The sequence below is a fragment of the Vicugna pacos genome, chromosome 7, assembly GCF_048564905.1.
Source record: "Vicugna pacos chromosome 7, VicPac4, whole genome shotgun sequence".
In the NCBI taxonomy this organism is placed as follows: Eukaryota; Metazoa; Chordata; class Mammalia; order Artiodactyla; family Camelidae; genus Vicugna; species Vicugna pacos.
The window spans coordinates 49,307,570-49,323,733 of NC_132993.1; the positions used below are offsets into that span (position 1 = coordinate 49,307,570).

The 16,164-nt window shown below is 37.6% G+C and overlaps 1 long non-coding RNA gene across 1 annotated transcript in view; it reads left to right on the forward strand.

Moving 5' to 3' along the window:
- Positions 1–13,274: 13,274 nt before the first annotated feature.
- LOC116278775 (uncharacterized) overlaps positions 13,275–16,164 on the forward strand; it is a 73,249-nt gene continuing 70,359 nt past the window's right edge. Inside the window, exon 1 of the long non-coding RNA XR_004188105.2 lies at positions 13,275–13,353. This is a non-coding gene — a long non-coding RNA (uncharacterized lncRNA). The remainder of the gene's footprint in view (positions 13,354–16,164) is intronic.

Consider the following 16,164-nt stretch of genomic DNA (forward strand, 5'->3'; position numbering starts at 1 on the left):
CAAATGAGAGATAGAAATGAAAAATCAAGGAATAACTATTAAGCATAGTTTTCTTTTTGATCTCCACTAGGATAGTTCTGCAGTTCAGATTTATCTCTTTCCCCTCAAAAATAGGATATAATTTTTATATTGCATTCCAGTAAGATCTCAATAATCAAAATAAAAATGTCATTTTTTTCTGTATGATTTTCCTCTTTTATAAAGAAGAAATATGGAGGTCTAGTCCTAGTCTATTACCAAAGCTTTCTGTCAAATGGGGACGAAAACCCCAAAGGAATTGGAGTAGGAAAGCGTGTTGTTGGTCCTAGAGGGTGAAGACTGAACATTCATAAATGTTAAACAATGCTTATAATTTTATATCTTTTTTGGGAGCTGAAGTCAAACAACCTGAAAAATAAATGACTGAGAAGGCAAGTGGGCTAAGTGGCTTTTATATTACTTCGAAGTTTGTATTAGTTAGCTAGGGCTTCCATAACAAGTATCACAGACTGGGATTAAACAACAAAAATGTATTTACTCACAACTCTGAAGGCTAGAAGTACAAGATCCAGATGTGGGAAGGTTGATTTCTTCTGAGGACCCTCTTCTTGCCCTGTGGATGTCCATCGTCTCCTTGTGCCATCACATGGTCTCTCTTCTGTGTGTTACTATGTCCTGATCGCCTCTTCCTATCTATCTATCTATCTATCTATCTATCTATCTATCTATCTATCTATCTATGTATCTATCTGTCATCTATTTATGTATTTATTTATAATTGAGGTATAATTGATATATAACATTATATTAGTTCCAAGGGTACAGCATAATGCTTTGATACTTGTATACATTGCAAAATGTTCACTACACCATGTCCAGTTAACATCTTTCAACTTACATAGTTATAAAACTTTTTTCTTTTGATGAGAACTTTTAAGATCTACTTGCAACAGTTTTCAAATATGTGATACAGCTTTATTAACAACAGTCACCGTACTGTACATTATATCCCAATGACACTCATTTTGTAACTGGAAGTTTATACCTTTTGACCCCCTTTACCCAATTCTCCCACCCTCCAGGCCCCACCTTTGGCAACCACCAATCTGTTTGTATCTAGGAGCTTGGTTTTTTGAGTTTGGTTTTTGTTTTGTTTTGTTTTTAGGATTCCACATATAAATAGAATACGTATTTGTCTTTCCATATTTGCCTTTCTCTGTCTAACTTATTTCACTTAGCATAATGGCTTTGAGGTTCATCCATGTTTTTGTAAATGGCAAGATTTCATTCTTTTTTATGACCAAATAATTTTCCATTATCTATCTATTTGCCTACCTACCTATCTACTCATCAATCTATACCTGCATGTATACCACATTTTCTTTATTCATTTATCCATCAAGGGACACTTAGGTTGTTTCTAATCTCCCCTGCTTATAAGGACACTAGTTATATTGGAATAAGTTCCATCCTAATGACCTTATTTAGTCTTACATCTTTAAAAACTCTGTCTCCAAATAGAGTCATATTCTGAGGTACTGGGGATTAGGACTTCAACATATGAATTTTGGAATCACAGCTCAGCCCATCACAAATCCCTTTTTTTTGCTGAAGGGTATTGAAAAATTCTGCTTCAAATACTCTTCCCTCGATTCTAGCTGACATTGCAGAAAACTTAAAATGTATTCCGTTTACAATCCTGACAATTACATTTGGGATTCCCAGGAGGTATGCTGACAAGACTTTTGGATTTAAAAAAACTAAGCAAAAACTGAAGTAAAATCAGAAATGGCCACCAAAGATATGATAAAATTTAATTAATCTAAGAACAATTTTTTTTCATTGTATAAGGGGGAGTGCTACTTCAAACCTCTGTTCTTTCCTAGATCAATCCACACAAATAATCCACAGCCTCATCTATAGTTTTGTGTTATATTTCCCCAAAGCCTCTGTTTTTGGCCCCTCCAACCTGGTAGCTCTGACCCTCTCCTCCCCACCAGTTCCTCAAATGAAAGTTTTATGTGGGTAGAGCACTGTCTGTTGGTTGCCCTTGTAATCCTAGTGTTAGCCATAGAATGAGAGCTAAGTAAATATTTCATGAATAAGTAGCAAGGTTGTTGCCAGACATTACGGGCTAGGAGTTTAGAGCTTTGAGTTATTCTCTGTTGCATCTTGTATTTTGTATATTGCAGGAGCAACAAAAAAGTCTCTGGGATCTCACATAAGTACAGTGTTTAGCTAAAGCAGTTCTTTATGAAAGACTTCGAAAACTCTGGTAGCAGTCTTAGTTCAAGGATCATCTTGATTAGCAGACATACCTGTGAGTGAGTCAGTTCATCAGATAAATGATCAGTTGTTTACAATATAAATTAACATATATACTAGGCATATATACACTAATTCTTAAAGTAACTCATAGTGTGATGTATATAATCCCCATTTTACAAATAAGGTAGTAAAGATCAGAGAGGTCAAGTAAATTACCCAGGATTTCACAGCCATTAACTGACAGAGCCAGGATTTCAATTTAGGTTTGATAGGTTCAAAGCCTCATGACCTCACCCCCACCCAATTTATCTCTAGTTAAAATGGCCATTCTAATGAGGGGTGGGGAACGCATAACTAATTACAATCCAATAATATTTTTAAATATCTTGCTTTTTTGAGAAGGATAAAAAAATTGTCAGAATTCTACTTTCCTTCTCAGTAAACTCAAATGAAATACTGGCTTGTTGTTATAAATACAGCATATGTAATTAAAAGCTGGGTGGTATTTTCTGAAGAGAAAGAAAAATCATTCATCTTTTCTCAACTGATTTTCCCATAATTTGACTTCAGCTAACATTATTAATCAGAACAATGAAAGAAAAATTCACAAGGCCCATGAGTCAGCCTATTTCAGATTCTCAGTGTCAGCATATGGCCTCAAAGCCCAAACGCAGTATTTTCACATGATGCATCTTTGTTTATTGCAGGGGAGGTACGAGAAGAGGGAAACAGTCTGTTTTGTTATCCATCCAGGATTTCAGTTAAGTGTCTTTATCCCCGAGGGCAACTTGGCAGTTTTGGGCTTGGTGCCCACATTGTTAAAGCTGCGTTTGTTCTCAAGTCTCTAGAAGGGTTTTTCTTTCTTTTTTTTTTTTTTAATATTCTGAATATTCCTGTTTCTTCATGTCCCCTTCCCATTCTCTAGAGGAATTGTTTAAATCGTATGATTGATCTAATTTGGGGCAGCAGCTCTGCTATGATGATTCTCCAGCAGAGACTTGTTTTCCTTTAACCCTATATAGGACCTAGAAGTCATTTTAATATAATTTCTATCAATCTGCAATTTCAGAGTCTCATCTGTTTTTTAAAATGCTTTATAAACTAAATATTATGAATATGGCTGAAAGCCTTTCTTTCCAGCCATAAGCATCATACGACCTAAAAATAAGTAAATTTTCTTTGCTCTCCGTATTTAATTCTAGTAATTGGATTTTAATATGGGAGTAGAAAAAAATATATTCAAGGTCCATGGATATAATTATTGTCTACAGGAGGCTTTCAGTAAATGATTGGTGAATTGAACTAATATGCAGCCATATGTCTTGTTCACTTGCCCCCGGTCCCTCTTTCACTGTCACATATTGGTGAGACCCTTGGCTCCAAAGTCTGTTCCGTCAATTCAGATCTCTCTTGTGGCTGCTCAGCAAGATGATGTTTTCACTCAATCTCTACAGTCAGCTTTCACGTTTATTTTGTGGGCAATAGTGGTACGTGTCTCCAGGGATGTGCAAGTTAAATAGGAATATCCATGTAAAGGATTTGGGCCAGTGTCTGTCACATTCTACTGCCGAATCATTATTCCAGCTTATTACTGTGGTTTTTATTATCATCACAGAAGAGACAAAAAAATACTCTTAGCTTTTAAGGAAAGGAAGAAAAGCCATGTCTCTGAACTTTGAGAATCTCTCAGCTTTCTAATGACACCAGGGCTGCAGCACAGTTACCAGTACAAACTTGCTGTCGTAAATCTGAGTTTGTTACTAGCCTTGCCACACTTTCAATCCTTTCCCAGTTACACTCACAAATACAAAAGTGTGTGCAAGTGTCTATATGTGTAGTGAGGGTGGGAGGATGGACCTCCACTTCCAAATAACGTTAATTCACTGGGATGAATGGCCCTCCCCTTTACCTGCTCCTCTTCCCTCAGTAAATCTGATTTATTTGCACTTACTCAGGAGCAGGTGACTTACGAATGGCTGATCCTCAGCAATGGGATGTGTTGTAAAACGGTTTCTGGGTTAATAATAGTGAGTTAGAGGAGGAGCTATGCTGGGTCATGTCGCTGACATCTAGGACCAAGCATTATCCTACAGGTATTTTATGTGATTGATTATTTTCAAATATTTAAAACAAAACAACCCCTCGCCCCCAAACCACCTTACTGAGTACTCAGGGTTTTAAAGCTAACAAAATAAAACACCCTATTTTCTTGGTTACTAACCACACTGTCACTAACAGGTTAGTTTCTGGTTTGATTTAAAAATGAAACACCTTGGCAAATTTTTTCAGAGTTTGGAAATTGTTACCATCGGGTGTAGACATAGGGGGAATAGAAAAATAGAAGGATATGACATATATCTTGCATACCACTCTTTGCAAGCCATACTACTTCTTTTGATATTACTCCTGCCTCTTCTAAGCATTCAAACAAGATCAACAACAAGAAAAACCTAGTTAGCCAGTGAACATTTTAGGTTGAGGGCAATTAGTGCATCAGTTTATGTCTTGAGGGTAATACCATCCTTGCTGCTCTAAGAAATGTCTGGAGGAGCATGCAACACATGCTCCATGAAGCAGCGGAGAGAAGTTATTCCATCGTACATGTTCAGTGCTGTTAGGGATCTGAGGCCCCTATAACTCCTGAATATACCCACTTCACTTTGTTTCTACAATTAAACGTCAGATTTATAACTTATCGCATTTTTTTCTGTTTCCCTCTGAGCACCAAAATCACTGTCTTTCCTCTGTAGTATATTTTGTTTTTATAATTCACCCACCGACATAACTCATATATGGGGGCTAGCAGAGAGTCACTGGGTGAAACTAAGCCAGCAAGAACACTCACTGTGACTGTCCCTCCTGCCTCTTCTAGGAAGTACCTGTGTGGCCGCCCTTCTCACCCCACAGCACTGCCCCAGCCACAGGAAAGAGAGCTAGTGCAAAGCATGTTTGGGTGCTATGTATTACTTCACATATGGCTAAAAACTCCAGGCATTTGAACTTGCTATCTTATTCATCAGTGTCACAGGCTATCTTGCTTCATCATTCAAATCAGAGGAAATAACATGTTCCGCATTTTTACAAAATGTAGGACTCCCTTACAATTCCTAAGATCTGAGTCTGGAACTGGAAGTGAACCTTTCCAGAACTAAGTTAAAACTAATGTTGTCAAGCACAACATCATGGTTCAGAGGGAAAAAAGAAAAGCATCCAACCAAGGTTCACCGAATAAAAGGTTTATTAGTCCCCTTAGTCATCAAATGCCTCCTGAAAAACCACGTTGATGAATTACATGTAAATGAATTAGAAAGAGAAGTATTAATTAACACAAGGCTTCAAAGGGGAAAATATTTGGCCATAGGTTCTTTCAAATTTTCTAAATATTGTTCAATTCTATAACCAATATGTTAAAAAGTAGATTTTCTTTACAGCTTTATTGAGCTATTGTTCACATACCATACAGTTCACCGGTTTCAAGTGTACACATCTGTAATTTTTAGTATATTCATAAATGTATGTAAGGACCATGACACTCACTTTTAAAATATTTTTATCATTTCGAAAAGAAGCCATTTATTGTTTAACTACTATCTCCCTAGGCTTCTCTACTTAGTTGCCCTAAGCAGCTAACAACTTATTTTATGCTTATTGATTTGTCTATTTTGGACACTTCCTATAAATGGAATCATGTAATATGTAGTCTTTTGTGACTGGCTTCTTTCATTTAACATAACGTTTTTGGGGTTTATCAGTGTTATAGCACATAATAATATTTCATTCATTTTATAGCCAAATAATATCCCATTGTATGGATATGCCACATTGTATGGATATCGCTGGTGGAAATTTGGATTCTTTCCACATTTTAGCTATAGTAAGTAATGCTGCTATACACATTTATGGACAAATCTTAGTTTGGATATATGTATTCATTTCTTTTGGGGGTATAATCAGGAGTAGGATTGCTGAGTCATATAATAACTCTATGTTTAATCATTTGAAGAACTGCCAGTGTTTTCCAAAGTGGTCTCACCATTTTACATTCCCATAGCAGTGCACGAAGGATCCAATTTTTCCACATTCTTGCCAAAACTTGTTATCTGACTTTTTGATTCTAGCCATTCTAGTGGGTATGAAGTGGAATCTTACTGTGACTTTGATTTGCATTTCCCAGATGGCTAACTATGTCAAGCATTTTTTTCATGTGCTTACTGGATATTTGTAGTATATCTTCTTTGGAAAGTTGTGTATTCAGATGCTTTGCCCATTTTTAAATTAGGTTATTTGTCCTTCTGTTATTGAGTTGTGTGGTTCTTTGTATGTTGTAGATACAAGTCCCTTACCTCACATATAATTTGCAGATATTTTCTCCCATTCTTCCTTTCTTGATAGTGTCCCTGAAGCACAAGAGTTTTGAATTTTGATGAAATCTAATTTATTTCTTTTTTCTTTTCTTGCTAAAGTTTTTTAGCATCACATAGAAGAATTCATGCCCAAATCCCAGGTCATGAAGATTTATCCCTGTGTTTTCTTCTAAGAGTTTTATAGTTTTAGCTCTTACATGTAGGTCTTTGATCTATTTTGAGTTACACTTTGTATATGTTGTGAGTTAAGGGTCCAACTTTATTCTTTTACATGTGGCTATCAAGTTGTCCTAGTGCCATTTGTCAAAACAACTATTTCCCCTCCAAATGGTCTTAGAACCCTTGCTGAAAATCATTTGACCATGGACACATGGGTTTATTTCTGGAATCTCAGTTCTATTTATTGGATCTGTATATCTGTCCTTGTGACAGCACCACACTGCCTTGATTAACATTACTTTGTAGTTTAGAAATTGATAAATGTGAATCTTCCTACTTTGATCTTTTTTTCAAGATTGTTTTATCTATTCTAAATCCCTTGAATTTCCATATTAATTTCAGAATCAGATTTTTTTAATTGAGGTATAGTTGGTATACATTAATATTATATAAGTTACAGGTATACAATATAGTGATGCATAATTTTTAAAGGTCATACTTCAGTTATAGTTATTATAAAATATTGGCTATATTCCCTTGTTGTACAGTATATCCTTGAAGCTTATTTTATACCTAATAGTTTGAACCTCTTAATCTCCTACCCCTATATTGTCCCTCCCCCTTCCCTCTCTCCACTGCTAAACACCAGTTTGTTCTCTATATCTGAGTCTACTTATTTTTTGTCTTATTCAGTTTTTAGGTTCCACATATAAGTAATTTCATACAGTATTTTTCCTTCTCACTGACTTATTTCACCTAGCATAATGCTCTCCAAGTCCATCCATGTTGCTGCAAATGGCAACGGTTTATCCTTTTTCATGACTGAGTAGTATTTCTCTCTCTCTCTCTCTCTCTCTCTCTCTCTCTCTCTCTCTCTCTGTGTGTGTGTGTAATGTCTTCTTTATTCATTCATCTGTTGATGGACACTTAGTTTGCTTACATATCTTGGTGACTGTAAATAATGCTGCTATAAACATTGGGGTGGATGTATCTTTTTGAATTAGTGTTTTTGGTTTTTTCGGATATATACCTTAACAGTTCTCCCTCAGTATCCACTAGGCACTGGTTCTAGAACCCCATGAGGATGTCAAAATCTGAGGATGCTCAAGTCCCTTCTATAAAATGGCATTGTATTTCCATATAACCTATGCATATCCTCCCATATACTTTAAGTCATCCCTAAATAATTTATAATACCTAATACAATGTGAGTGTTATGTAAATAGTTGCAAATACAATGTAAATATTATGCAAAGTTGTCAGTGCATGGCAAATTCAAGTTTTGCTTTCTGGAACTTTCTGATTATATCAAATTGAGGTCTCAAAATTTTCTTAGACAATACAGCTAAAGTTTCATCAATCTTGTTGATCTTTTCAGAGAATTTTTAAAAAATATTTTTGATCCACAGTTGGTTGAATCCACAATGCAGAGCCTGAGGATATGTAGGTCTGATGGTAATTGGCTTTGTTCAAGTCTTCTATTCTTTTTTCCTAGTTCGATCTGTTATTGAAAATGGGGTATTGAAGTCTCTAATTTCCTTGAGTTTTCTCTCTTCATTTCTGTCAAGTCTTATTTCATGTATTTTAGTACACTCTTATTAGGTGCATATATGTTTATAACTGTTTCATCTTCCTGGTGATTTCACCCTCTTGTACTTATAAATTTTCTCTCTTTATCTCTAGTAACATTTTTGTTTTAAAGTTTATTTTGCCTGATATTATAACCACTCCAGCTTTTTTTGTCATTGCTGTTTGCATGATATATCCTTTTCCATCCTTTTTCTTTCAGTTCACTTGCATCTTTGAACCCAATGTGTGTATCCTATAGATAGCGTATATTTGGATTGGGAATTAAAAAAAATCCATTCTGACAATTTCTGCCCTTTAGTTGGGTTGCTTAATCCATTCACATGTAATGTTATTAGTACAGTTGGATTTACATCTGCCAATTTACTTTTTGTTTCTATATGTTTTCTCTGCTATTACTAATAGTAGTTCTACTATTCTTCCATCACTGCTTTCTTTTGGATTGAATATTTTCTAATGTAAGATTTTAATTACTTTAATAATTTTTCTCATATATTTAAAAATTATTTTCTGAGTAGCTGCTTTTAAGGCTTACTTTATACATCTTAACTCCTCAAAAATCAGACTTACACAAACTTAATTTTGGTGAGATATAGAAACATTACTACTATAGAGCTCTATTCTCTTTTCCCCCTTTTTGTGATATTATTGTTATAGATATTACATCTCTAAGTGTTACATACTGAACAATTTACTGTTAAAGTGTTACTTTATATAATTTTATGACTTTAAAGAAGCTGAGAAAAGATAATTTGATGCTGTGGTAATAGGTGTTTTAAAGGCTCTTCAGAGTTGAGTCTTACTTTGATGATGAACTGATTTGTAGGGTATTATTTTATTCTTTGAGTAGCACTACTGTGGTTGCCTCAATGTTGTTACCATTTAATTGTTTCATATCTCATATTGTGTGGCCTCCAGTAGCAAAGACTTAGATGCCAAGAATGACTTAAACTATTTGAAAGCATCCTAATAATAAAGCATCCTAAGCATTTCAAATAATAATATTTGAAATATAAAGTGTACCTAATCATCAAGATATAAATCAATTCCTTGACCAGTTATCTTTTTGTGGATAAAAAAATACAATAGAAATTGAGATGTTAGTGGGAGCCTTGGATTTTTATTTATTTTTTACTTTGGAAGGAATGGGAACATTGTACAAATTATGAAATCTATCTTATACCTTTATGGAGTAGTGCAAGAAGGTTACAGTACATGTACATGTTCTGTTTTCTGATTTTATATTTTTCCCTCTTAACTACTTACACAATTAATGACACTTTCCAAATACTATTGTTTTAGTCCTTCCTCATCTTGAGGGATTACATCTTGTTTATTTCAGTTCCTCTAGGACCTAGAATAATCACTAGCACATAGTAGGTGCTCAGAAATTGGTGTTGAATATTATAATCACTTCAGATACTGATTCTTAAAGATGTGGACCTGTTTCTCCTTAAGAGGTTTTGTGCACTTCCTAATTTAATGCCAAGGATGACCTTATTTGGGAAAGTGCAAATATGATGCTTTTAGTAATCTCACTCATGTGATGATTATAATCATAAAGAAGCCAAGTGTGCCTCCACAAAATTGATTCTGTTTATATTTGGTGTCCACATATGATAAGAAGCATAAGTGTATAGAACTGTCTGCTCAGGCTTCACTTTAGGTGGAAACAAGATAATAAGTGAATTACTAGGTAGGTTGAATGGTCAAATTAGGAAAGTGTCCTGGGGCTCTGTAGTCAGGGCAGAGCATCAGACAGAGTGGCTAATAACTAAAGGTATGAAGAGTGAGGTGATAAGGGTGATGATGGGTGCAGAAAGCAAGTGGTAAAGTTCACAGCTGGGAGAACTGAGCACTTGTCTCGGTCTGTTCATAAAGCTTCCACCTCTTCAGAGAACAGAAAGAGATATGAGTTTAGGATACAGGTTTTAATCAGTACATAGCATGTGTTTTGAAGACATCAGTGGGAACATAAAGGAACATTTTATATTATGGATATCACAAAGTTTTGCTTTTTATATTTCAGATGTTTAATGAAATAGTCTTGTTTCATAGTTTTCTTGGAAGGAGAATGAAAAGCAACATTTAGATCTTTCTTCTACATATGTTTATTAACATATTTAACTCAAAAAGAAGAATGGACTAGTGGTTTAGATATTTTTATGTCCATTTTACAGATGAGGAAAAGGAAGTTCAACAAGTTTAAATAAAGTTGCCAAAGTCACCTAGGTAGGCAGTAGTGGAGTTGGTATTTACACCACTCTGTTACATTGCAGATGACAAAAAATAGGAAATCCAGGGACTTTAGCTTTTACCATGAAAAGGTAATCAGTCCCAGTTGTGCCTTACTGCTATAAACAATTAGAAAGCTGGACAAAATATATGAAATCATAATATTCAGGTGTTGGACAGCAGACAGTACAGGACTGTGACCTTTAAGAGAAGGGAAATAAGATGAACCTTAACTGTACCAGATTTCTGCCTGAAGAAATTTTCTGGACCATGGGGCAGAGAGGAGGAACCCAGGGAAAGACCAATAGTCTTGCTGAGTAGAGGAAAAAGAGATCAGAGTTCTGGGACACTGATGCAACGGAAAGTACAAAATACCAGAGAGGAGGGAGCTAAATAGAAAAGGAGTACAAATCTGCACCGAGGTGTCTGGCGTCTGTGACTGATTGCTAAGCCATGCATGTGTAGGATGCGACTTCACGAGGTCAGACTCAGAACTACTGGGGAGCTCTAGTCTGAACAGTTCCTAGAACTCACGTGGGAATAGGGGATATCTGCATTCCAACTAACCAGACACCTTGTTGAATACCTGGGGTGTTACTAAATATTCAAAGGCACTGCCTTAATAGTAAAGCTAAACTAGATGCAGAGTAAAGAATACTCTAGACCTGCCCCAATATAACTCAAAACTAAGCTTTGAAATAATCAAGCTGATCTGCTAGTAATTTAACTCCTAAACAAAACAAAGTTCAACACTTTTCGAAGGAAGACAACAAAATTCAATCAACAACATAATATTTACAATGGGAGGGGATTATAGAAGCATAAAGCTGCAAAGCTTTTACTTTTTTATGTCATGTGGTATAACATTACCTGATGATAGACCAAAATTTATTAAAGATGCGTACTGTAAACTCTTGAGCAACCATTAAATAAAATCAAAACAAAATAAAAACCTTGGCATCAAATTTACGAAAAAACAAACCAAAACAAAAAACAAAGGAAGTATAGCTATTGAGCCAAATGTATAGATTATTTTGAAAACTATACGATATCACTTAATTTAAAACTAGGTAAGAAAAGAGGAAAAAATGAAATGAAAGACAGGAAAAGTAGAAAAGATGATAGACTTTAACAAAATCATATTGGAAAATACATTAATTGAAAATAGTCTAACCATTCCAATTAGCTTTGCTTGTCTGTAAAGCTTTTGATCTTTCCATCAGATCTGAACGAGAGCCTTGCTAGGTAATCTTGGTTGTAGGCTTTGCCCTTTCATCAATTTAAATATATTGTGCCACTCCCTTCTGGCCTGCAGAGTTTCTGCTGAAAAATCAGCTGATAGCCTTATGGGAGTTCCCTTGTATGTTATTTGTTGCTTTTCCCTTGCTGCTTTTAATATTCTTTTTTTTTTGTTAATCTTTCATTTGTGTCTTGGTGTGTTCCTCTTTGGGTTCATCCTATATGGGACTCTTCTTTCTAACTCTGTTAAAAATTTCTAACTTCTTGCCCTGTGTATTCATTCTTCCCCTGAGTTTTTTTTAATCATCTTTACGATCATTATTCTGAGCTCTTTCTCTGGTAGATTGTCTATCTCCACTTCACTTAGATCTTCTTTTGGGGGTTTATCTTTTTCTTTTGTCTGCCTCCTCATTTTATCTAAATTGCTATTGGCATTTTTATGTATGTAGTAGGCCGGTTACATTTCTCAACCTTGGAGAAGCGGCCCTCTGTGGGAGGTGTCCTGTGTGTCCCTGCCGTACACGCCCCTCTTGTCACCTAAGCTATACGCTCCAGGGATTCCCCCTAAGTGGGCTGTGTAGGTCCTTCTGTTGTGGAGGGTTAGCTATGTGGGTGGTCCTGTGGGCTTGTTTGGCCCCTGGCTCAGTTGGTTGCCAGTCCCTGCCTTGTGCCCATGCAGCTGGTTGCTAGTTAGCAGGTCCTGGTCACAAGGTAGCCAACTACAAAACCCCCGGGGACCCCCCGGGCTGGTGCTGGCTGACTAGTAAGTGGAGTCAGGGTCCAGAAGACTCTGGGGCTGTTGACCCCCCACTGGTGGGTGAAGTTAGGTCCTGGGATTAATGCCTGACTCCTGGCAGGCAGAGCCGGGTCCTGGAGTCTGGCTGCAGGGCTTAGGGAATCCAGAGCTGGTGTTAAATCACTGGTTGCAGGGAAGCTGATTCCTGACACAATTGGGTATGGGGTCTGGGACGTCCTGAAGCTTGTGTTAGCCTGTTAGTAAGTAGTGTTGGAGCCCAGCTGGTCCCAGGGTAGGGTCTGGCCTGTTACAGGTTTTGGGATTGTGGTTTTCTTGCATCTGGTCTCTGCCCCCTGGTAGGTGAGGCTGGCCTAGAGGCTAGTGCAGGTTTCCTGGAAGGCAGGGCCAGTGCCTGCCCATTGGTGGATGGAGCTGGGTCTTGGGCCTCTGGTGGGCAGGGCACTGTTTAGGGGCATGTCTAGAGGAGGCTGGGAAGACTTTAGGCAGCCTGCCTGCTGGTGGGAGGGGCTTCGTCCTCACCTAGTTAGTTGCTTGGCCTGAGGCATCCCAGCCCTTGCGCCTACGGGCTGTTGAGTGGGGCCAGGTGTTGGCCCTAATGAGCTAGAGGGCGGGTCCCACGTGGCGCTGCCGGCACAGCTTCCGGCCTCCGGCTTCCGGCCACCATAGTAGAGCGAGCTCCCAAGTTTGCCGGCAGTCAGTGTAGTGTCTACGTCCCCCCGGTGAGCTGCGGCCCTGCCTCTCTGGGAGACTCTCCAAGACCAGCAGGTAGGACTGCCCCGGTCTCTTATCAAATTACTGCTTTTGCCCTCGGTCCAGGTTCGTATGAGCTTTTGCGTGCGACTTTTAAAAGTGAAGCTTCTGTTTCCTCCGGTCCTGTGGGCCTCCAGCAATTAAGCCCCACCGGCTTTCGAAGCCAAATGCTCTGGGGGCTCATCTTCCTGGTGCAGGACTCCCCAGGCTAGGGAGCCCGACATAGGGCTCAGACCTCTTACTCCTGTGGGAGACCCTCTGCACGATAATTATTCTCCAGTTTGTGGGTCGCCCACCTGGGAGTACGGGCTTGATTATATTGCGAGTTCGCTCCCTCTAGCCGTCTCATGGTTGCTGCTGTATGTCTGTAGTGGTCAACGAGCTTTTCTGGTAGGTTTTGGTCTTTTTCTTAGATGGTGGTTCTGCAGATGGTTGTGCAGGCCCCCCCCCCCCACGCTGGGGAGCCCGACGTGGGGCTTAGACCTATTAATCCTGTGGGAGACCCTCTGCGCGATAATTATTCTCCAGGCTGTGGATCGCCCGCCTGAGAGTACGGGCTTGATTATATTGCAAGTTTGCTCCTCCTAGCGGTCTCGTGGTTCCTCCTGTATGTCTTTAGTGGTCAGAGAGCTTTTCTGGTAGGTTTCGGTCTTTTCCGTAGATGGTTGTTCTGCAGATAGTTGTGATTCTTGTGTTCTTGTGAGAGGAGGTGATCTCAGGTTCTTGTTACTCCACAATCTGGGCCAATCTCCTAGCCATTCCAATTAGAAGGCGGAGATTGTAAAAATCACTAAATACATAAACCCAACTATAATGCAGTCTATAAGGTATCTTATAATACATGAAAATAAAATACGTTTTATTGTATGTACTGTATATGGATGTTAGTAAAAGGATGGGGAGAGAGACAATGCAAACACTTAAGAACTGTAGTGATTATATATATCAAGCAAAGTGCACTTAATAACAAGCAGCGTTATCAAGGATAAAGAGGGGCTACTTCTTAATCATAAAAGGGTTAATCCAAGAAGATAGAAAAATGCAAAATGTGTTTGCACCCAATATCATAGCTTCAAGTACTGACAGAATATAAAAGGGAAGTACACAAATCCACAATTAAAAATGCAAGTGTCTGTAATTAATAGAAAAGTCCACAGGAAATCAAGGCTATAGAAAACTTGAAAAATATTATTAACTAATTGATTATAAAACATAGTAACAACAGGAGAATACACATTCTTTTCAAGAGTGCAAGGAACATTCACCTAGATAGACTTTATTCCCATAAAACAAGTCTCAAAAATGTAAAAGAACTGAAATCATACTGAGTGTGTACTTATTTTCCTACCACACTGGAACTGGAAATGAATAACAGTGTTTCTTAGCTGTTCCCCTCTCCCTTAGGTAAGACAAGAAGTCTCGAGAGGGCTGGAGTGGAAGAAATGCCCTTTTGTCAAGTGAAATCAGAGTAGGGACAGTCGATCTTTCCTAAGGAGAACTCTGAGAGTGTATTTCACAATGATTATTCTTCACCTTCCCTGCCAGAGTCTCAAAGGGATCCTTCTCTGCTCTTCACCATGAGAACTTGGTGGGGTTCCTGGAAGTAAGCCCATAAAAGTGTGAGAGATCCTCTCAGGACTGCAGCTCCAAGGGTTTCTCACTCTTGCACTAGTCCACACTCAGCTTCTAACAATCCATCATAATTGTCAATCAAGAGTTACTACCAGTTTATGGCTGCACCTGCTTCTGCTTCAGTGAAGTGGATCTTAGGTGTAATGTTCTGGATTCACCTGTTTCTAACGAGATTGAAGGCGGTGATTTGCCCGTAGTACTCATTTCTCTAATGGGTCCAAGAAAAGTCATTGAGTTTCATTTGTTTAGTTTGTTTTTTTCTTGTTTTAAGGATGGGCGTGACAACTTCCAAACTCCTTACATTTTGGACATGAAACCAAATCCATCTATCGAGTTTTTTACTTTGGCTATTGTAATTTTTATTTCTAAAATTTCCATTTGGTAGTGCTTTATGTATTCTGTTTCTTTGGTGGTACTTCCTGTATTTCATTTGTTTAAAGTGTATTTGTAATTGCTCATGAAACATTTTAATGATGGCTGCTTGAAAATTCTTGTCAGATAACTCCAACATTTGTGTCATCTGCTTTTGGCATATGTTGATTGTCTTTGCTCATTCAGTTTGAGATGTTCCTGATTCTTTGCATGACATGAGGGTTTTGATTGAAATCTGGACATTAGGGGTACTATGTTATAAGACACTGGATCTTGTTTAAATCTTGTGTTTTGGCAAGGCTTCTCTGACACCCCTCCATTGAATGAAAAAGGGTGCCACATCATTACTGTTACATGGCAGTGGAAGTCCAGATTCTCCACTTGGCTTCCATTGACCCCAATGGATAGGGCAGGGGTAGGGATTACCCAGTAGGCTTCCACTTATACCACTCTGGCCATTTCTTGGGTCCTGATACCATGGTCTGACTTCTCTCCATCTTATTTTTGTTTGATATACAACATCCAGGCTTTTTAATTATATTTAGTGTGAGCAATTACATAGCTAAGGCTACAATTATTAAAGCAGTGTGATTTCAGTGCAAAAATAGATAAGCGAAATAGAAAATTATAAATTTTTTTAAATCTACTCATATTGGTCTAGATATGGATATAAGAATTTAATATAAAAAGGCAAAATTAAAAACTGATAATGGATATATTACTCATGTAATGTAATATTAAAATTAGATTAACATTAGTATCAGAAAACTGGATATTTGAAAAGATTATTTTTTCACTTCATACCATAGCCAAAAGAATTCC